This window comes from Lasioglossum baleicum, chromosome 13 (genome assembly GCF_051020765.1).
Source record: "Lasioglossum baleicum chromosome 13, iyLasBale1, whole genome shotgun sequence".
In the NCBI taxonomy this organism is placed as follows: Eukaryota; Metazoa; Arthropoda; class Insecta; order Hymenoptera; family Halictidae; genus Lasioglossum; species Lasioglossum baleicum.
Window position 1 is genome coordinate 991,373 of NC_134941.1, and position 24,293 is coordinate 1,015,665.

At 37.4% G+C, this 24,293-nt stretch overlaps 2 long non-coding RNA genes and 1 pseudogene across 3 annotated transcripts; 2 read left to right on the forward strand and 1 right to left on the reverse strand.

Moving 5' to 3' along the window:
* Positions 1-8,440: 8,440 nt before the first annotated feature.
* Positions 8,441-18,277, reverse strand: LOC143214772 (DNA repair endonuclease XPF-like; annotated as a pseudogene). The gene is made up of 21 exons (XR_013010208.1): positions 17,916-18,277; positions 15,802-15,905; positions 15,605-15,732; positions 14,982-15,102; positions 14,760-14,915; positions 14,538-14,669; positions 14,284-14,463; positions 14,016-14,196; positions 13,780-13,933; positions 13,583-13,696; positions 13,302-13,456; positions 13,061-13,222; positions 12,747-12,974; positions 12,260-12,434; positions 12,008-12,175; positions 11,793-11,936; positions 11,502-11,720; positions 11,149-11,322; positions 10,936-11,024; positions 10,265-10,316; positions 8,441-10,188 (listed from the first exon to the last, which is right to left on the reverse strand). The product of XR_013010208.1 is annotated as a DNA repair endonuclease XPF-like (transcript).
* On the forward strand, positions 10,424-11,336 carry LOC143214774 (uncharacterized). Its single transcript, XR_013010210.1, has 2 exons — positions 10,424-11,056; positions 11,137-11,336. It is a non-coding gene; the product is annotated as an uncharacterized LOC143214774 (long non-coding RNA).
* On the forward strand, positions 17,566-24,027 carry LOC143214773 (uncharacterized). Its single transcript, XR_013010209.1, has 4 exons — positions 17,566-19,806; positions 20,567-20,673; positions 21,104-21,226; positions 21,407-24,027. It is a non-coding gene; the product is annotated as an uncharacterized LOC143214773 (long non-coding RNA).
* The last annotated feature ends 266 nt before the right edge of the window (positions 24,028-24,293 follow it).

Here is a 24,293-nt window from a genome sequence, read left to right on the forward strand (position 1 = left end):
TGTGTGAGTGCGCCGCGCGGTCCGGCTTTCACGCCTGCTTACAGAGCCTCCCGAGCAGACATCATGCTGCCGAATAATGCAAATTACGCCTCGAAAAAGCAAAAGTAGGCCAGTTTTATTAGCTCGCGCCCTAGATTGATCTTTTATCTAGCGATTGTGACTACGTAGGGGTCTCAAATGTGCATTAGCGAGACGAATAACGTCTGGAACTGAACCCTTGCAATCCGCCTAGGCACACGTACACGCTTCCCGAGCGGTGAGTGTGTGAGTGCGCCGCGCGGTCCGGCTTTCACGCCTGCTTACAGAGCCTCCCGAGCAGACATCATGCTGCCGAATAATGCAAATTACGCCTCGAAAAAGCAAAAGTAGGCCAGTTTTATTAGCTCGCGCCCTAGATTGATCTTTTATCTAGCGATTGTGACTACGTAGGGGTCTCAAATGTGCATTAGCGAGACGAATAACGTCTGGAACTGAACCCTTGCAATCCGCCTAGGCACACGTACACGCTTCCCGAGCGGTGAGTGTGTGAGTGCGCCGCGCGGTCCGGCTTTCACGCCTGCTTACAGAGCCTCCCGAGCAGACATCATGCTGCCGAATAATGCAAATTACGCCTCGAAAAAGCAAAAGTAGGCCAGTTTTATTAGCTCGCGCCCTAGATTGATCTTTTATCTAGCGATTGTGACTACGTAGGGGTCTCAAATGTGCATTAGCGAGACGAATAACGTCTGGAACTGAACCCTTGCAATCCGCCTAGGCACACGTACACGCTTCCCGAGCGGTGAGTGTGTGAGTGCGCCGCGCGGTCCGGCTTTCACGCCTGCTTACAGAGCCTCCCGAGCAGACATCATGCTGCCGAATAATGCAAATTACGCCTCGAAAAAGCAAAAGTAGGCCAGTTTTATTAGCTCGCGCCCTAGATTGATCTTTTATCTAGCGATTGTGACTACGTAGGGGTCTCAAATGTGCATTAGCGAGACGAATAACGTCTGGAACTGAACCCTTGCAATCCGCCTAGGCACACGTACACGCTTCCCGAGCGGTGAGTGTGTGAGTGCGCCGCGCGGTCCGGCTTTCACGCCTGCTTACAGAGCCTCCCGAGCAGACATCATGCTGCCGAATAATGCAAATTACGCCTCGAAAAAGCAAAAGTAGGCCAGTTTTATTAGCTCGCGCCCTAGATTGATCTTTTATCTAGCGATTGTGACTACGTAGGGGTCTCAAATGTGCATTAGCGAGACGAATAACGTCTGGAACTGAACCCTTGCAATCCGCCTAGGCACACGTACACGCTTCCCGAGCGGTGAGCTGTGCTACACACTCTCACTCGAGCACACCAACGCAGCATCATCGTCAGCCGTATAGTGACTTCACGTTTGCGTATGAAGTCTGACTTACCGGCAACACTTCTCAACCCCCGGTTTATCGATACAGTGATTGAATTGCTTGGTGACCGAATGACAAGAACCAGACTTCAGCGCTCGTAGCGGAAAAATGCCGGAGTTGTAGTTTCAGAGAACCGTCCCTTCTGAGTGTATGCTTCGGCCACCGACGTCGGTGCTTCGGCTCTAGACGAACGGTCGGTTTAAATACGTTTGTTTTAACATAATAAACGTTGCATCGACATTGTATGTGTCCCCGACAGGGAGCGAGATTATCACCGTTTCTATAAGGATCCCAGTTCTCTCGATATTTAAGAAAATGTGTGTCTCTTGACAGTGGCAGCACTATCGCGCCGCCCAATGCTTCTCGCGGCTCCGCTACATGCTGCCGAATAATGCAAATTACGCCTCGAAAAAGCAAAAGTAGGCCACTTTTATTAGCTCGCTCCCTAGATTGATCTTTTATCTAGCGATTGTAACTACGTAGGGGCTCCAAATGTGCATTAGCGAGACGGATACCGTCTAGAGCCGGACCCATGCAATCTCGTGTACGTATACAGTGTCTAGCGGTGTGTGAGTGTGCCACCACACTCTCGCTCGAGCCGGATCTACACCCTTAACAGTATCTCGTCGGTGGCGAGTGGCATAGCGAGTCGCCCCTCTTGAGATTCTTCGTTGCCGCCTAGAGCGCTTTCCCGCCTAGGCGCCATTAGCACTTCGTCTCTGACTCTTGGTACAGACACTGACAGACACCACGTTGCTTTTCCTTAGCCGTTGCTAAGCGTACACGTATAGACTTCTTTGTACTTTGTAGGCAATTACATGCCTTAGTAACAGTGAATAAAGTTATTGTTACTAATTATACATAGCAGCAGTGTTACTGATTCAATCGCAATCTTTCGGGCCAATAACGCGTCGTAGGTCGCCTTCCTTATCTGGTCACCATAGGGATTAAACCTACAAACTGCAAAAAAGAGCCACATCTCTAACGGTTGCCCAACGTAGGCCCAACGAAACGCCAACCGTAAATGCTACTAGGGTTAGTTTAGGTGTATTGTCATTTTGTATATACAGGGTGACAAGAAATAACGGAGTTAATCATTTCTTATTATAATTCTGTCAAATTGACGAATTTCGAAAAACCAAATAATAACAACCATAACATGGACCTTTAGTATTCATGTATTTAAGAAGTTTCGAAATGGCCACCCTTTGCGCCGATACAGAGGCTCAAGCGTGTCTTGAAATTTTCGGCAATGGGCCGCAGCTCTTCTGGCGTCATTCGGTACAGAGATTTTTTCAATGACTCCAAATTTTTATGGGGCCGAGCATAGGCCCTGGCCTCCAAAATCGACCACACGCTGTAGCCTATCGGGTTGAGATTCAGTGAGTACGGCGGCCATTCCGCAGATGTGATGAAACCTGGAAAATGGGCTTTGCACCACTCCCGAGTCGTTTTCGCCCTGTGGGCCGGCGCGAAATCCTGCTGTAACGTCCATTCCGGATCGCCGAGGTGCGACTCGGCCAACTCTATGAACTCCAGCGTTTGGTCGATTTTGGAGGCCAGGGCCTCTGCTCAGCCCCATAAAAGTTTCCAGTCGCTGAAAAAATCTCTGCGCCGGGTGTGGGACCGAATGACGCCAGAAGAGCTGCGGCCTATAGCCGAAAATTTCAAAACACGTTTGAGCCTCTGAATCAGCTTAAAGGGTGGCCACTTCGAAACTTTTTAAATATATGAATACTAAAGGTCTATGTTATGGTTGTTATCATTTGGTTTTTCAAAATTCGTCGATTTGACAGAATTATAATAAGAAATGTTTAACTCCGTTGTTTCTTGTCACCCTGTAATACAAACTCTGCTTACGTGCTTTTATGTACTTTTTCGATCATTTCTTTTTTTAATAACGATTGACGATTAACTTCCTCAATCGATTGAATCAGTCTCCGATTTTTCGACGATTTCTTTTTTAATCAACGATTGACGATTAACTTCATCAATCGATTGAATTAATCGTTGATTTTTCAATGATTACCTTTTTAATCGTACACATTAATCAATCAATCTTGATTAAAATTTTAGTCGATTAATGCCCAACTCTGCCCCATGTTCTCTCATTATTAAAAATAGGTTGCAGTTATTTATTATAGTCTAGATAAGAATTTAGTGTTCAAGAGTCGATTGTTCAAAACCCGTTGTCTTTTTTATAGGTGTCAATATATAATTTTTGTTACACTTTGTACTATTATTTCAAATGCAATTATTGTTGTTATTATTATTGTATGTTAATGACTCATGTAAAATAAAAAATTTCATATTTTTCTTTTTTAAACATTAACTAAATACAGTTAGTAAAAGTATTTCCATTAATTGACACTGCTCACATGTATGAAATTAGAGTTTTCTGAAACGTTTCTTAATTATTCAAAATACACAGTTGTTAATACTAGCTGTATGATTTTGTTTGGTTTTGATTGATGAGCTGTATTTTAACAAACATATTGCAGCACATAATTATTACTACTCATATATTTTGCATAATTTCGATGTAGGCCAATAAATGTTCAAAGAGAATTCGTAATTATGAAAATTCATTTATTGATTCATTTGTGATTATTTTGTGTTACGTCAATGTATTCAGTACTTAGACACACGTACGTATCAAATAGAGTTTTAAAATTACACTGAGTTGGCAAGTTTAATTAAACTGACAATATAATGTGTTGTATTTCAATTTTGACAACGATCAATTCGGTATTTTTGTTTCAATCCTCTCAGGTTTGTAAACCCAAGATTAACTGTTCTGATAGCCTGGACTAGGACAAGAGCCAGCCAAGCTGATGCGTATGAATATGTATGATATGAATCCGATTATTTTTTATTTGAAAAATGTGTCCGGCGTTAATGTGTCGTGTTGACTCGTTATTTTTCGGAACTGATATAAATTGTAAATTTGTTACCTCATCATTCATTAATCTCGTGTATTTTCACACTGTGTATCACTTCCAATAAACGTTATCGACAGAATATTTTGTATCAACTACAGTTAAATATAATATTTCAAGTACTATGCCTATTAGACATGTGGTCCATAAATCATTGTGGTTAATTATTTGCCATGTATTATTTACACACGTTTACATATAAAAAAATCACAAGACATTTTCAAAGAAAAGACAATGTAAACTCCATCGTTTTTCTCAATTCTTTTCATTTTTATATCTTAAAATGTCCATTCTTTGTTTGTTTCTTAAATTTTCGGTTCCATAAGTAGATCTTTCGTGCACTTCACTTTACGTTGTGTTTTACTTTGGTTACTGCTTTTTCCATTACTTTTCGATTTAACTTCTGCCATATCTTCTTATTTTATCTATGATACTCTTTTTATCTAGAATGGTATCCTACCCATTTAAATAGTTATTTACGTCAGTGTGCCCAGATAACACGCTTTTCCGCGCATGCGCGGCGTTTTTCAGCCTCAGTAAAGTACGCTCCGCGAGGAAATATGGCACCTTGAGCGCCATGCCAAATGTTAAGAAGTTGATATGAACTGATTATGAAAAACGAATGAATGACAAGTGTATTTATATAAATATTCGTATATACATATGAAATATATTGAAATATAATATATATACAAATACACTTGTCATTCATTCGTTTTTTCATAATCAGTTCATATCAATTTGGGTGTCCCAAAATTCGTGAAAATCCCGAAAGGGGGTGATTCCTGAGACCATTCTAAGAGACATTTTCCTTTGCACCAATGTCAATTGCGGCTTTGTTTAGGAGTTATTAACGAAAAACGCGGACCAATCAGAGCGCGCCCTGGCCCGCCGCGCCGGCAAGCGAGTGTCGGTGGTACGCCGTGACATCGCAACAAAAAGAGTTTCTCGATAATGTGAGTCCACTCCGATTTCGATGAGCTTTGGATACGTTGTCAAGACCATGATTCTGAACAACATTTCTGTTTAGACTTTTTGGCGATCGGCTTTAGTTTACGAGATAATCGTAAAAAAAAGAGAAGAAGCAGAAACTGATTAAATTAAAAACTCACGTATTCAGCCGTAAATCCATTTGCTGCTTCGAAATGTGTGTCACTGGGTCACTCGGTGACGAACTGCACAGATGTCTTCAGGTATACGGCAGTACCGAAAGCCAAGGGACGTACGCACGGCCAGGTCGACGAACTGCACAGCCGGTGGTAGAAGGCCTAAGGCCTAAGGGATGCGCGGTCAAGTCGACGATCCAGAATTTCACTTTCGAATCGATAAATAATTCGTATGTTTATTTCACACAGATGCACAGTGGTCCCAAAGCCCGAAAACGTGGACAAAACCTAAAAAATGAACTTTCAGCTAGGTAAGTTTTAATTGTGGGGTTGGCTACTCTAAGAGTATGTCTACTTGGAGGTAAACGGCAAAAAGGTCGCATTTTTATACCTAACCCACAGTCGCAGTCCGAACTTCGGTTTCATTAGACAGTGCCTTCGTACTCTTCCAAGTCTCGGTGCGAGTTCTAACTGTACAGTGCGTAAATTGTATTGGAACGTATCGATTTTAAGTGTGCATTATGGATGCTGTTTGTGGAGGTAAGTTGCATAGTTTTTAGTGCAAAATATTTATTATTAACTGATAACTATGTATGGAGAAGAAAGGGTAAAAGTGAAGGCATAAATTTTAAAGATTGGGGTAAAAGTTGAGTCTCGTCCACCCTCGTTCGCTGAAACTTGTTCGAGCTTCTAGTTTATACTATTATGTTGCAATTTTAAAAAAAATTAACTGCCCCCCTCTGCCCGGTTTTTCGTATCACTGTTTTTTGTAATGCAGAGTAGGTATTTTGTGAGCTTTCGTTGCATTTCTTCTCAAACTGTGAGAGATATCCACCAAGTTTTTCTGTAAAATTTAAACAGTTTTTGAAGGATTATGCTTAGAACGTATGGAGGACACAGATTGCCAGTTTTTTTTATAAACAATCGTACAATATATCTGAAATTTTTTTATATTTTTCGAAGACAAACGCTGTTTTTAGACGTAAAGTAACGTGAATGCTTCTTTGGGAATTTCCAGAAGCAATTGCATTGCTACAGACACCGGAAGTAAATAACGGAATAGAAGAGACGGAACCAGATGCCGATTCTGAGTAGATGTTCAAAATGTTATCCTGTTATATTATATCGTAATTTATATTATATTGTAATTTATATTCTATTATATTATTATATTATATTGATATTATATTATATACTATGTATTAAAAACTAAGTTATCTTTTTTTTTAATTAATTTGATTTATAATGACTATGTTTAAAATCTTGATAAACAATTTTTGAGAAGAACGAATAAATTTGTGCCGCCATATTGGATCCGCCATTTTGTTTTTTGTAATTTTAAGTTCAGATTCGTAACCAGCAACCCCAAAAACGGGTCAATACCAATTTTCAAGCAGATCCAATAATTTTTTAATGTATATGTCCGCCATATTGGATCCGCCATTTTGGTTTTTTTATTTTTAAGTTCAGATTCGTAATCAGCAACCCCAAAAACGGGTTAATACCAATTTTCAAGCAGATCCAATAATTTTTTAATGTATATGTCCGCCATATTGGATCCGCCATTTTGTTTTTTTAATTTTAAGTTCAGATTCGTAATCAGCAACCCCAAAAACCGGTTAATACCAATTTTCAGGCAGATCCAATAATTTATTAATGTATATGTCCGCCATATTGGATCCGCCATTTTGTTTTTTTAAATTTTAAGTTTAGATTCGTAATCAGCAACCCCAAAAACGGGTTAATACCAATTTTCAAGCAGATCCAATAATTTTTTAATACGATTTGAGGTTTTGTCCACGTTTTCGGGCTTTGGGACCACTGTGCGGCGCACAGTGGTGCCAAATGGCCAAAAAGCGGAAAAAATCTATAAAAACCAAACCATCCAACAAATTTGCTTGAAAATTTGTGGAAAGCATGCCACAGGTACAACAGTTATGTGGCAAGAAAATAAATATTTATTTATTTATTAATTAATTTATTTTTTCATTAAAAATTTTTTTTACTTGTTTTACTGTTCTCCAATTTTGATGAAATTTAAATATGTTATAGATTTCAACATTTTGAACAACTTTTTCCTTTTCCAATATAGGGGGGTCGCTTTTAGTTTTCGAGATATTCGCATTTTCGTATGCAGGAACTGACCAGGAGCCGTAAGAGCTGTGTACATACTACATACATATGTGTACATACCAAGATTTTCACCACTTTTAACCACTTATACCTCGTGTGTATGTTAATCAATTTCGATGAAATTTTCAGTATATATATAACTAAGATAGATCTACTAAACGTATATTTTAAATTTACTATACGGGGACAAATAAAAAAAATTTTTAAACTGCCTTTTTTTTACGTAATTGCTATTCTTTCAAAAAAAATTTTGCACGTTATTTAGTAAACAACTGTATTTAATTGATCACAAAAAATCAGATCGTTTGGTAAAAGTTTAGAAAAGTTATTCCGTTTTAAAGAGCGTACACGGATACATGCGTCTGACTATAGTTAGCAGGAGTTCGCAGGAGTTCGCAGCCAAAACCTGGTTGGATATGTACTTTAAAGTGTGTTGCATGATTTGCAACAAGTTTTATCTTGGCGCTTTTTGGCGCAAACAAGTTATGTCAAATTAAACTTTAATTCTACTATTCAAAATAGCTCTTTTTCAATTTGTGTTTTAGATAAATAAATGACACTTACATTAATTAAAGCTACGTTAAATAAATCATCTATTATAAACACAATCAAATTATAATATTGTTCAAGTGTTATAATGTTTTAGATTCTTGTGGCTGCGTTTATACGTAGACGCATTTATAAGCCAAAATCGCAGGTTTCGTTTTTCCAAACTTTCATGTCATATTATTCCTAGAAATAAGTGATACTTATAAAAAATTTGTATTGGTTTAAATACTCCAACTATATAGTAAACGAAATTGCAATGAAAAATCTATGTACCTAACATTCGAAAAATTGATTTTTTTCCCTGCTCGCACCACTGTGCGGCGCGGCGCACAGTCAAAGTCCTCATATCGATTTTTAACGAATGCACAATGTTTCTTAAATGTCTATTACATTCGAAAACGATAATATTAATTAAAGCTATTAAAAACTCTCATTACAATAAACATTCAAAGATCAAACTTTTTCAGATACGATTTATCACCGAAAAAATTCCTTGTCTTCATAATGATGTCCTGGAAAACCTACTGAAGATTAAGTGACCAATTTTTTTTTATATGAAGAATGTGTATCTATGTTGAGAACGCACCAGGCACTAAACAGCATTGTTCATAATTTATTATAAAAAAAAATATTTAATCAACTAAGGAAAATTGTCGAAGTTTTTCACCTTTGACAAGGGATAAGTTAAAATGTCCGGGGATGTCCATGTTCTGACAAAGTGGAACATTTTCGGCAAGATCTCCTCTAAAAGATCGTGCAAAATTTAGTTCCAGTATAATCCATTATCCGAAGTTATGATAGTTTAAAGCGTCGCGTGACACGCGCACAGTGGTGAGTTCGATCGAAATCGTGGCAAAATTATTCATTATTCACACGAGTTTTCAGACATTTCCGGTGGTGTGACAAAAAAATGTTTCCTACAAAAAGTAATCAGTACACAGTCTTTTACAAATATCAATACAAACAATTTCCAAAAAAAATTTTTTTTCAATAAAAAATTGTGGTCACCTTCATTATTTATTTATAACTATATATTTTTTATTCAATAATGTTATAGCTGACGGCAAGACGAATCCAACGACCTATTTATGTATTGAAATAATGGTGAAATAGGCATGAACAGCTAGAACGTCGATTTTACCCACTGTGCGGCGCGGCGCGGCGCGGCGGCCCAGGGCGCGCTCTGATTGGTCCGTGTTTTTCGTTAATAACTCCTAAACAAAGCCGCAGTTGACATTGGTGCAAAGGAAAATGTCTCTTAGAATGGTCTCAGGAACCTCCCATTTCCGGGACTTACACTTAGTTTGGGACACCCTGTATACATATGTATAAGTACTACACAATCTAACTCTTTCTTTAGCAATACCATAAGGTATCCTTATGAAGTACCACAACATATAAATGGAAATACTAAAAGATGTCCAATGTATAATGTACCGACAAGTATGAATAATGTTGGAAATATTGTCAGACAGAAAAGTACCATAAACTGTCCAATGTATGATTTGCCAAGTACAAATGATGTTAGGCCTACTGTAAACCAGGAAAATACCATAAGTTGTCCAAAGTATAATTTAAGCATTTATTTTCTTTCTTAATATGTTTAACAAGTTGTGAAAATAATATCAGATGATTGCATAAGTTCGTGCCCGATATGTATAGTCACCATTCTTTTCTACAATTAGAAAAGAATAGTGTCTATATAATTTTTTTTACTGAAAATCGGGCACGAATTTATGCAATCATCTAATATATAATAGTATTTTAAAATTCTGCTAATGCGTTTACTGTTTTAAATTACAACCACTCATTTTTGTCGTAAAAGCATAAAATCCGCTGTCTAATTATTTTGCGCGAGTTGTTCACTCGAATATAAAAGTATATACTTTTGTAAGTTTGCTAAGATGGTCTAGCGATTGTCCTTTACTCAAAATTGAATACAAATTTTTAGTGGTCACTCCCGGTAGTTGCGCGATAAAATCGTGAATGTACGAATTAAATTTGTCTGTATCTATCTGCTTGTTTTCTTCAACTCCGACCTGGGAAGTTGTAATCGAGTTTGGTTGGGGTCTTCCTTGCTGCAATATTTTATGGAACATTAACAAACGCGATAAAATATGTTTATTATGTTTTATGGGATGTTTGCTTTATTACCTTCAACTCTTCGAACAATTGAGCTGTTGCGTGAGGTCCTGGCGACCATATATACCCAGACGGCACACCGGCTCGATTTCAGCCGGGCATCTGTGCACAAAATGGCGCGATTTTCACCTGCCGGGGGCTCGAGCCCAGGGCCTGCCGGCCGGGCTAGGATTCAGCCGATTTGGAAGATTGCAAGGGTGCGGGATTCGCGTTCTCATTGCGTGATAATACAAACACGGGTTTTTTCAGTAGTCAAAAACGCCAGATAAAGGTCAATCTAGGCAACAATCGCCCTCAAAGGTCTTATTTATTAACTTATTATACTTTTGTCGGTAACAAGGGAGACTGCTACGCATTTGCAAAGTACTGCCACATTGATGCGACCCGCCCTGTGTCGCGCATGCGCGAGAAAAGTTGGGCTCAATCGAAGCACTGATTGGCCACATTAGTGTGATACCGTGCTGCCCTCTCAAAAACAGGCTGAATCCCAGCCCGGCCGGCAGGCCCTGGGCTCGAGCCCCCGGCAGGTGAAAATCGCGCCATTTTGTGCACAGGGGCCCGGCTAAATCGGCCTGTCTTGGTCTCAACGCTGCTCCAAGCATTGTGTTTGCCCGTAACCTGTCGGGCAGGGCTCTGCTAGCTGGGTCCGGCATTAGGCTCGGTCAGACTGTGCTGTCTGGGTAAGTTCCAATCGTGGAAAATGTACAGTCGACAGTTGCAATTTCGAAGTTATCGCCATGTTTTGTACATCTAAACTGGCGTGATAGTGTCCCTGTAATTAGATAATTCATTTTTTCAAATGAGGTAACAATAGAATAGAAAAACCTTCTTTACAATACCTACTACTGGCTATTCTAATAATATTTCTTATCTGTAAAATGCAGAAATCAATCTACCTGGAAACAGAATGCTTTGTTCGGATCAAACTCAATTAAAAGCATCGGTTGGGCATAATGTCTTGTCATGGAAACAGCCTGATTGTATAATCTGCCGCTGATTAATGAACCAATTAAATCAGAAATACTTTTCCTTTCCACGCATATTTCCGGCGACAAAATATAATCGCCAAACTAGAAATTGAAAATGAGATTTAAGTTCAATAATATATTCACCCCTTGCTGTATCCTTTTCTTTCAATTTATATTTTTCGTATGGCTACATTTATTTTAAGGCGTAACAGTCATATTTGTTAAACTTTCTCTAAAACCTTCACACGAGTGTGACTCATTAAAATTCTCGATATACATACCAGCAATGTTATAGGTTCAACTTTTATCCCCCTCGTATAAAGTATCGCAGGAAGTTCACTTCTGAATTCCCTTATATCAATTATCACAGTGTTGGTAACTTCAGACGGAGCAGATAATCCACCTTTCCGTGTATTCTCTTCAGTATTCGCATCTGTTTGCACTGAAAGATTGAAACAATCTCCAGTTTTACCATCTTGGTCTTCCGGTACAACCATTATCTAAAATCGGGCGAAAACAGAATATATTAATGCACAAACAAACAAAGTAATATACAATAAGTATAACATTACCTTTTTGACATTGATCAATTTGTCGAATGCTTCCTTTTCTCGGCGCAACGATGTGAGATATTCTTGTTCTTCCACAGCACACACACCTCCGTAGATTAAAAAATACACTTTCAAATCCATCGATGGATTATTATTTTGGTAAACCTACAGAATATTACTTATTCAGACGTGTAACTTTGTTTAGAAAGTAACAAAATCTTTTCTTTTATACATACTTCGATTTGCCGCACAGCAGAAATGTCACCTACATACATGATAATATTTCGTGGCGTATGTTCTTCTAAAGCACGCTGCAAAGACATTGGATCATCGTTCTTTTTCAAAGACTGTATTAAAACAATGGGTGCGTCCGCTGTCCTGTTGGTTAAATCTAATTCTCCGATCTGTTGAAATATTACGTTACATAACGATCTAACAATGTAAAATACATTACTCGATTTCCAGAAAACAATGTAGTGAAATATTACTTGCGAGCATTCTTCAAATAAAGTTTGATGACCGTCCCTTTCTTCCGCTGAATCCGTTGACTATACCTTTGGAAACTTTTTGACTTAACGTTAACATGTAAGTTCTCGCTCGTTCTCGTCTGTATCGTTGTTAGCGTTCTCTTCCGATGTGGATACTTTCTCAGCAGTTTTTTCTCTGTTTGTAATAATTATAATGTATAATTATAATAATTAGACTGCGGATCTTTATTTATTCCAGAACTACAAGACTATATACTCTACCACTGAAAATAAGATTCTACATGATTCTACTTTCTTAAAATTTGCCTACAAAAATGAAAAATTGCATAACCGTCCGCAGTTTAATAATTAGACTGCAGATCTTTATGCATTTATGGCTGAATTTTGTAGAATTTTGATTTGGTTTAGATCTCCAAAGGCTGTTCCGATTAAAAATAGGATTTTATTTCATTCCGCTTTCTTACAATTGGAAAATGCTTATTATTACCTTGTATTTTGCATTTCCTTCTGGGAAAGTTTCTTCATTGACTCGTATAGCAAATACTCGTTAGGACCCATGATTAAGTAATTTTTTAATTGGCGGCATGTATTACGATCGTGTACCACAACAAGAATTTTCTCACCATTTTCGTTGTCTTTTCTCGTTTCAATTTGATTTTGAATTTCCAAAAGTATTTCGGTCAAGCCCCATTTAGGATTGGCTCTGGTTTCAATTCTATTTAAAAGTGACAGAATTATCATCGCATTCGATCGATTTCGCATGGAACGATACTGTTATATAAATCTGTACACAGTACACACTTACCACCAGTTTTCTCATTGTAAACCCTATTCTTTGCATTTTTGAATAATACGTCCACAGCATCTAACATTAACCAACCACTGTTTTTCACAGCATACTCCATGGTGCGTAGACGATTCAACATCGAATAAAATGAGACGCAATCCTCGTATGTCAAAGAGCTGCACAGTTTCGCACAATATTCTCCCATTGATATAATATTAAAATTTGTTAGATAATATTTTATATATAAATACTTACGCGAGAAGAGCTCTTAAAGTTTTCAAGTCGGACAACAATTGTTTCGATGTTGGACTAATTGTAAGTTGATGCCAAATAGGATCTAGTTGCGATTGCAGTTGTTTGTGGAACTTTTTAGCGATTGCATTTTCAGTGTTCAATTCGTCTAATTCTAACTGTAAAAACACATTATAATTGAATTCTGATGGTAATACATATATGGTACACACACACACACAATGGTAGATAATAAATAAATTCAAATTCAACTTTCATATAATATGATACGAATCAATACTTACATATTTATTGAGTCTTTTCAATTCTTTCACTACGTAATTCATTAGATCGAGTAAACAATTTTGTATACTCATCATTTTTGGTGTGATCTTTGCATGCAATTCAATCACCTCAGGCTGCGAAATGTAATTAGTAGTTGTCGTTTACAATGCGCAATGTGTGTTGCGTTAAAAAATCATCGACTACATAATTTAGTTACCTTGTGTTTTCCTAAACTACTACATACAAGCGAATGGAAGCATGGCCATAAGTACAACTTTCTAACGAATAAAGTCCTTCATTACGCGTTCTACTTGCATATACCCGACAGTGAATGCTAACGCAGAAGTAGTAAATGCCTTGATGAAGCCTGTCTAGAAAAATTCAATAAAATGAACAATCGTGCTTCATTTTATGTTGTACAGGAATGTATCATGTTTCATTGTTAATACATACTTTATTAGTTTGTCGATATAATCGAAGAGAGAATGCTTCTTGATATGAACGTAGAATGTTATGCGCTCTATATACAAGAATGCCAGTAATTAAATTTAATGGAACTCTATTTTTCAATAAGTCCACCACAAAAATTCGACCCGATATAAATAAAGCTCCACCTTCTAGATACATTAATGTCCTGTAGTACATACAAAGATTAAAAAGAAATGAGAAGAGCACGTAAAGAAACAAATTTCTATGCTCGAAATGAAAAACTGATTTAAACCTCTCGTCGGAATTGCATTCTGCTGTTACAACACGGGTTAATTGTTCTACACAAAATTTCTTCAATCTATCGATAAAGTACTATTCGTCGTGAGCTGTAGTTCCTAGGACTATGACCAAATTTCCTGGGTCTATGTAAGGTCTTAATATATTCGCAAAGACAGTTTCTATGCCAAGTCCCCTAAAATAAATAAGAAATTAAAATGTGAAGAATATTTTATGGTAAAAGCCGAAAAGTGAAAATGTAGTAGGTACTTTGTTGCAACAACGAGACCATCTTCATGCAGTATTTCTAAAAGCATTTGATTCTCGTATTCCAACATGTTGGCTTTTAAAATTGTTCACTATAATTATTCGTTCATCAAAACAGAATTTGTAGAAGTATATCTAAAAGTTGCCACACAATGAACACTGAAACCGGTGAAGTTTGGTCCTGAAAGAAAGTTTTTGGATAATTGGATACTTCAGAAAACATACCTTATTGTTATCATCTTCTTGGGCATCCTCTGAATTTTTATTGTAAAATATAGTTTCCGTATTCTCTCTCTCTGTTTCATACACTAAGAGAATATATTTACTAACTTCGTGAGACGGATGTCCATAAATTCCTACGCTCTAACTGGTCTCTGAAAGCTAAAAATTTCCAATTATTAAAATCTTTTGTCGTATAGATGATTTTACACTAATTCGAACAATTACCTGTTAGGTATAACAACTGTGTCTTTTCCACGAGTAGCGGATTGTAGACAATATTAATCATGCTCGTAAGTTGGTTTCGTTGTTATTTGGGAAGCATATATGTATATCTGCATCCCCAGTGCTGTAAAATGTAAAATAGAAACATTTTGTTCGCATGGAAGTCAAGAAATGTGCGCTGATAAACTGTGCGACTATCTCACTGATGTTTTCGCGATTATTGGAGTTTCAAATTATTTATCTTAAAGGGGTATTCTCCTTTCCAGGATTGCAAGGGTGCGATCTGTCCCTTCTCATTTCAGATCGTAGTCGGAAGCACTAGATAAGAGATTAATTTAGACCGCAGTCTCTCTCAGAAGTCCTACTTATACATTTACAATGTGTACTTTGCATTATTCGGAAGTATGTAACTGTCACAGCTTTATGATAACTACGTGCTGCCGAATAATCTAAATTACGCCTTGTAAATGTAAAAGTAGGACTTTTGAGGGCGACGGCGGTTTAGATCGATCTTTTATCTAGCACTTTTGACTACTCCTTGGATTTCGACAATGCTGGAAAGTGATGAGAGAATGCAATGTGTCTTATAAATAATTGAATTATTACAATTATACAGTATTACTTACTCAGACGTTACTATTATTTTGATGAATCCATCATGCGTTAGGCTATACTACCTGTATGAACCTCCGCTAACCTCATCAGGTATGTAATGCAGTAGTTTTTCTTGAAATGTTAACACGCAGGATACTTGCTACAAAAATGATTGTCTTGAAAAAAAGCTAACAAATCAACTTACCATCGTCTTATTAAATCAACTTACCAGGATAATGAAAAGAAATATATTCCCCATAGTACAATGCAGTTGAACATGATCACCAATAAGATATTGTTGTAAATCGAATCATTGCAGATATATACCTGAAACTTTATTGAAACCAAATATTATACAACTAAGTATATAAATAAATAACCTTTCTACCTTATTCCTGAGAAACTTTCAAATAACATTCTGATTTACGAAGAATAATTAAAACTTTGACGCGTTAAACATTAACTAAACATACATATGAAAATAATAATTTTTCTGAAATATACAATTTCACTTTTGCTTCTCCCTGTGAAAACGTTTAAATTCGGACAGGTTATTTGGCAAAGACGACACGCTATTTATATAGACATATCTTATAAACTACTCAAAATGTCATGCTATATTTATAAACAAATATTGTATAATACCTACGACTTTATGAGTTTACAATTACGATTACATTAACTAATAGCAACATTTTGCATATCCAACACAATATGCATGTATTTAACGTATTTAAACATGTAAATGACTTAAATACGTTTAACAGCGTTAACATTTTAAATAAGTTATATGTACAGATATTTCGTAGATTTCACATTAATATCTTTTTATTTATCTGTTTTATAAGTATACGTAAATATGTATAGTCACCGACCTCATCGGTGGTATAAATAGTTATGTATTTATGTATATGTATATTTTTTTACTATTATTCAAGTGTACACCACTTTCTCGTAAATGTCAAAACAATTCGTACTGTGTTACCGATTGTTACCGAGGAGCGCGATTGTTTGTTTTGTTTTTGTTAGACATTTAGAGTTAGCGAATATATATATATTATCATCATTAAAACAACATCATTATCAACATCATTGAATGATGAGAATATAATATTTATATGTATATATTGTTTAGTAATCAATAGCCATGATTTATAATTGGATTTCATATTAATCGTAATTTTCTTAATTGGATTACGTTTGGCCCAACTCTGCTGGAAAATAATTTATATTACTGTTTTATTGTGATATAGCAACTGCTATTAGTTGGGGTGGGGGCGGAGACGACCACACATACGAAAATCCAGGATATATATATATATACCCCGACGGCACACCGGCTCGGTTTCAGCCTGGCACCTGTGCACAAAAGGGCGCGATTTTCACCTGCCGAGGGCTCCGAGCCCAGGGCCTGTCGGCCGGGCTAGGATTCAGCCGATTTGCAAGATTGCAAGGGTGCGGGATTCGCGTTCTCATTGCGTGATAATACAAACACGGGTTTTTTCAGTAATCAAAAACGCCAGATAAAGGTCAATCTAGGCAGCAATCGCCCTCAAAGGTCTTATTTATTAACTTATTATACTTTTGTCGGTAACAAGGGAGACTGCTACGCATTTGCAAAGAACTGCCATATTGATGCGACCCGCCCTGTGTCGCGCATGCGCGAGAAAAGTTGGGCCCAATCGAAGCACTGATTGGCCACATTAGTGTGATACCGTGCTCCCCTCTCAAAAACAGGCTGAATCCCAGCCCGGCCGTCAGGCTCTGGGCTCGAGCCCGCGGCAGGTGAAAATCGCGCCCTTTTGTGCACAGGGGCCCGGCTAAATCGTCCTGATTTGGTCTCAACGCTGAGCCAAGCATTGCGTTAGCCCGTAACGTGTCGGGCTGGGGCTCGGCTAGTTGAGTCCGGCGGTGGGCTCGGGCAGACTGTGCTGTCGGGGTATATATATATATATATATATATATATATATATATATATATATATATATATATATATATATATATGTATCCTTTCCTCTCTGATGTATATACATATGATCAGAGTGAGACCCTGCCCTACTCTCGTGTCCACAGCGTGTTTAGAAAAAAAAGTAAACAGACGCCGCGCCGCGCCGAAACAGGCTTACATTGTCATGGAGCGTGCATAGTAAGGGGACACTACTTTTTTTGTGACAGAGTCAACGTGCCAAACGTCGAGCAATCACATCGAGCGAATGCTACGAAAATAAAACAATTCTTCGACATGATTTCCAACTTTTTCTTTTAGACCTTGTTGTTCGAGCTGACGATATAGGAGTCTATTGCTTTCTCCATGTGCTCTGCTCCTATAGCAAAGTACCAACCTCTAATGAATCTTAAAATTTAAGATTCAGATATTCCAACTGCGCAGAAATAACATAAGTAACAATAACAACACAAAAAAAATATAAACATAGGTTTTGCCGATGTCGCGGATGTCTACAAGATGCTGTTGCGACCGTGTTTGTACGTGGTAGAATGTCAGGGCTAGTAGTTTACCAGCAGAATACGATTATTTCCGATTCGTATCGAATTGGAACAGAGTTGTGCAGAATTACAATTGAATTGCTCCAGGAATTATAATTACAAAGTAATTGAATTACATTGTAATTCAGTCATATTGTAATTTATAATTCCAATCTTCATTCAATTAAATTACAATGTAATTCGTAATTGCAATTGCAGTATACAATTATAAAACACATTGTAATTAAATGATGTACAATGTAATCCGTAATTGCAATTGGAGTACAATTATAAAATACTTTGTAATTAAATTACATTAATTACGAATTGCGATGTAATTAAGTTAAAATTAAAAATTAAAGAATAATAAAGTAACAGGTTAGAAGAGGTTGGAAAATCCATGTGAAGGTTTCAAACAGAAACTTCTACGTTACACATTTTCCAAATTTCAAACATAAACATGAAATAGCGTTACGTATTATAAACGAGGACAAGAAATAGAAACTACGCCGCACCGAAAGCAAACAAGTATATATATATGAAAGAAAAACATAAAAATATATCGCACTTCTTCAAAGTTCTGGGCTATAATTTGGAGAGCTGTATTTCAATTATATTGTATTTCAATAGCACATCTGCATGATTAAAATACTTATTATTGGTAATTGAATTAATTGCAAGAAAAAAGAAAAATTTTCGAACTTTTTTTTAATGCAACGTATAGCCAATCGAGAACTGATCAACTTTTGTTGAAAATATTTTTTTGTCAGATTATCGCAAGTACGTGAGAAATCGTGAAAAGTGTTACGTGGGACACCCTGTGTATTACACAGAATACAATTCTTCTTTCTCTTAAATCGCATTTCTTAAGTCAAACAATTGCTTTTTCCAATGTAATAACGTTAAAAATTACTTGATATACGCACCCGTGGTAAAATCAACAAGTGTATAACTTTCCTCCTCACAGTAGAAACGTCGAAAAATTCGGTTTTTATTGTTTTTGACAATTATATCCCGCAAAAAAAATCTGAAATAAATTGACGGCACTGCCTGTTATAGTACTTTATCAGAGAGCCAAACAGTAGAATGGCATGTTTTCATATTTTCGAGAAATCTGCATTTTTCCGATATTTTGGGGGGTTTTTCAATTTTTACGATCACAGTTTGCAACAAAAAAAATCTGAAAAATTCTCTAAAACACGCATTAGGATCCAAAATATGTCACATTTTTTTCAGAATTTTAGAACGCATTTGAGACCGGATAATGCATAGAAAAGCGCAAAATATAATTTACTCTGTAGCTACCCTCACGGGCAAGCTAGAGGGCTGAAATTTTACTCGGAGGGGTTTTTCTTGCTCAGCTTTCGAATGGTTCAATAGTAATTGAAAAATCTCTACGGGCAGAGTTTTGATCATCTTAATCGGCTAGGGCCATGTTTTCGGCGATTCTGAATCACTGTGGGTCGTCAGGGGCGGCCATTACAGTATTTCACGCGTAGATCCGAAGCCCGAGGACTATTCGCGGATTAGGATTCGCGCGTGAAGCGCGCCAATGAGGATAAGTTGTGACTACGGCGGCGGGGGGAAATAGGATCGGCGCTCCGCCGCGCCGCGGAGCGTTACCGAGAAGACGGGATGGCAATGTCGCGCTGGCTTTCGTAACGGACGGTTGTCGCGGTTGTAAACTTACATAGTGTTGTGATTCATCGATTCAAGAGATCATGGCCGATTCGGGATTTTACCGACAACGTAAGTACAGACATCTTTTTCTGTAACCATTCTGTACTTGTATCCTTCCACTTTCGTATAAAAATAGTCTTATTACACTATATACATATATACTGTTGTGCAAAAGAATGAAGCACCCGGCCATATTTAGTAGAAAAGCGTTAAAAATCAAATAAGAACACAGTAAGCTTTGAAAAAGGATTCCGCTGTTTAATTGAATAGTTCTGAGAATATATGTGTTATTGTGGATTATCTAATACTCTCTTTAAATGCAATAAATCAATCATTGTACAATACAATTTCTATATATAATGATATTATTTGTCATTGTGTCTTATAATTATACTGAGTGCTTGTTTCTTTTGCACAGTGGTGTATACATATACTTATAAGAAGAATTAGACATAGTCGGTTTATATACGTGTTGTCAAATGATGTTAATATTTTAATATCGAATTGTCTTTAAAAGTCGTTATAGTTAAAGTTGTTGTAGATCAAAGACGTTAACGGTCAAAGTCATTGCAAAAACGCAAGAATTCGGGCCATTTAGATTTGTTATTCCCATAACAGGCGTCTCGGCTAGGGGGAGGTCACCGCGTCCGGCAAGTCGCGTAAATAAATATGTATACCGTATACCGAATTCGTGTTTCTAGCCGTTAAATTATTTATTTATTATTAATTGTGTGATTTAGTTTTTAACTGTTGTCTATATTATATGTAATTGTTGTTGTAATTATAACTATTGTATATGTAATTAATAAATTTGCTTTTTCTGTTGCAGATTCCGAAGAGCAGCTTGGTAGCCGAGATCGCTGATTTCGAAAATTGAAAGCGAGACGCAGCGGCAGCGTCGTGTCGTATTTTCTTCAAAGAGGAAAGGACGTGAGCGTGAGTAATTACCTATTATGTACCTTCCAAATTAAATTGTGTTATTGAATATCCACTAATGAACAATTTATTAATTCGATTTGAATTCTTTACTTATTATTAATTCGGATGTAGCCAGAGCTGGGGAAAATAGTATTTTAAATAGTAAATAATCCTATTTATTTTTTAAAGTATATGTACAACTCTGAAAAGAAAATATTTTATTTGATGCAGTCATTTTTGAAAATAAAATAATTTATTCGAGGCAGTAATATTTTTGAAAATAGTATTTCATTTGAAGAATATTGAAAATATTTGTATTTCTTGTCTTTATATATCTTCAATTTCAATTTTTAATATTGCTGAAAATAATGGTACGAATTCTATTGTATTTTATCTTATATCTTAAATAGAAGATTATTTAATATTTTGTTCCTTTTTTTGAATCCAGGACTTCACAACAACTTCACATCAACCCCAACGCAGCTTGACACCAACCTCAACGCAGCTTGACACCAACCCCAACGCTGCTTGACACCAACTCCAACACAGCTTCACTTCACCTCAACAAGTAGTAAGTGAACAAACAACTGTCTTTCTTACTGGTAGATTTTGACGAGTACAATGACTAATCACCGGATCAATCATATTTACCGTAACATATATATTTTCTGTCGAAAATCAAATGGACTCGATATATTCCGATGGAATTTTACAAAGATTTTTTAATACCTCGTTTCCTTTTTTATTTCAGGATTCTACGCAGCTTCACTTCAACACCTACGCAGCTCGACACCAACTCCGACACAGCTTCACTTCAACACCTACGCAGCTCGACACCAACTCCAACACAGCTTCACTTCAACACCTACGCAGCTCGACACCAACTCCAACACAGCTTCACTTCAACACCTACGCAGCTCGACACCAACTCCAACACAGCTTCACTTCAACACCTACGCAGCTCGACACCAACTCCAACACAGCCTCAACAAGTAGTAAGTGAACAAACAACTGTCTTTCTTATTGGTAGATTTTGACGAGTACAGTGACCGTGGAAACGCTAGGCGTTCCTGCGGGTAATAATCTGTTTCTTAGCTAGGTAGGGTCGCTTTTTGTACGTCGCGTTTGTTTTTATAAATTTAACAATTTTGATAATATGATAGATTCTCGAATTTGTTAAAAGATAACAATCTTCCTTAATTTGGTGCATAATTATTAGAGTCGTTTTTTATCATCAAGAATATCGTTTGTATTTTAAAATTATTTTAAATTGATCGGAAGCATTAGATATCAGGTACAAAAAGACAATTCGCGACGGATAGATTCTTTAGACAAAACAAGTTAACATATATTACTGTTATAAGTACTTTATGTTTAGTACTTTTTCCATTAGTTCGAAACGTTGCTTTGTCCAAAGGATCTTCCGAGGGTTTTTGAAATACATATTTCCATAAAAATTGAGAACAAATAAATCAATAAATTATTGAATATTTTTATTAAAATCTTTCTTAGTCTCTTTTCGCTCAACAATTAAATTTTTCTGAGCATTTTCATTAATTTAATATTTGATTTGTAAATTGAGATTATATTTTGAGTTGAAAGTAGAGTCATTTTGCAAAAATGCATGAACGTTAGCCCGTACAAAATCTAACGGATTCTTTTAGTTAGGATTTTCAGAATAATGAGGTTCCCTGCTCGTTGCCCGAATCCTCTCGCGTGCCCAGGTCCTACTCAGGAGGATGACAGCAACAGGCACATGGAATATTATTTTTTAATTGTATGTGTGGCGACTGACAATCGTTAGTGTATCGTGCACGATGGATTTTCGACTTCTGTGTGTGTGTGTGTTAGGCAGTGGAATTGCGTCGGTTTCTTAAACTAGATTCGGTAGCGCATATTCCCGTTAATCTGTGATATGCTACATGGCTTCTCGTGGAATGTGTGTGCGTGTAGCTTTCTCAATTCATTAAAAATAACATGCAATATTAAAACTTACGCGCGTAATTAAATTCAGTGTTAATTCAGCTGTTATTTCGATTTATCCCGCAATGATTACTAACATTGTCAGTCAATTTCAGGAAAACTGGTACGTAGTACCTTAGAGTGTGCTTGTGATTCGAACGTTAGGGTGTCGGAGGCGTCCCGGGACGTTCTCTCTAGGTGTTAGGCTGTTGCACCCTGGCGTCTGTGTGAAGATCGTGTTGCGAATGTGTCGGAGAGCTTGTCTTTTGCCATTTTTTAAATATAGGGCTAGGTAGGTAGGTAGCTTACCTTTTCTTGGTGTGATTGTTTATTGTAAGTAGGTAGGGGCCGCGGCTGGCTACCGTTTTCTCTTTCGGGTAGGCCGCGATTCGTACGGTAGTCAGTCACTGGAGGAGCTCGAAGTTTCGTCTCGATTCTTCCTGCTCGTGTAGCTTTTCGCGGACGCGGACGCGAACGCGCGCGAATTAGGGTTTCGAAACGTTGCGCACCTGCTCGATTGCACCAGCGGAACGGTCGGCTTCTATCGAAACTTGTGATTTGTCTCGGAAGTCGTCGATCGTTTTCGCTGTGAGCACGTTTAGGGTTTCAGTTATTTGGTGGAGCGCCGAAGAAAAAGAAGAGGCTATATGCCGAAGTGGCCCCGACAAACTGTCGCTCAAGAGGGCAACTACAATGGCCTCGCATCTTCGGATGCGAGGTCATATCGTTACTATCTTGTCACTGTACTCGTCTGTAGAAATAGTAGTAGTAGAAGTAGTTAGTCATACATATGGGCAGGCCTTGCCGCCCCAACGATCAGCGGAGATGGGCACGTCCGCGATTTGCAGTAACGTTGCGAAAAAATCACAGAGATCAAAGTTAGCGTTGCGGTGATGCTCGCGATTTCCATTCACTTCAATCAAGTATATTCAATTAACTTCAATTTCCATTGTATTCAATATGTAGCGTTGCGAATGAAATACTCGCGATTCCCTTTTCCATTTTTACTGCTACTTGAAGCAATTTTGAGATATTCCAATTTTGTAAGAGTAAAGTTTGCATAGTTGATTTGCACAAAATTGACAGTCATCATTTGGATCTATGTGTATGTTCGTTGAATTAGCGTTGCGCAGCAGAAGAATCGCGTTTGCGTTCGAATCTTTCGACATTTCAGGCACCCATGCTCCAGCTGCAACGAGCCACTGCAAAAGCGGTCCACGTAGTCGATGCGGCAGTCGGGTGCGGTGTAGGTATTTTCGATTTCGGTTAGAGTTGCGAGAAAATCATAATTTGTTGTCGCGATTGTCTTACAAGGAGAACCCCCGCTCTGTCCCTCACGGATTTTGTTCAGACTTTACAGAGTTATAGATCTCGTTCCCCTGATTACGAAAATACCCCATTATAGGCGCAGACGCTCAATAGTTTTCGAGATATTTGCAATTAAAGTTTCATAACCGTAAAATATATACAGTTTAGTTCAAATTTTTACCAAGCAATGGTATGGCGTAACAGCAGCGAGCTGAACTGTTACCCCGCAGGCCCGGGTTCGAATCCATTTGTGGTAAATTATTTTTTATTGTTTTTTTTTCATGGAAAATGCATTTTCAATGTTAAACAAATTTTAAATAATATATTTTTATTCGCTAAAGGACTAATTGAAAATGATACCTATCATT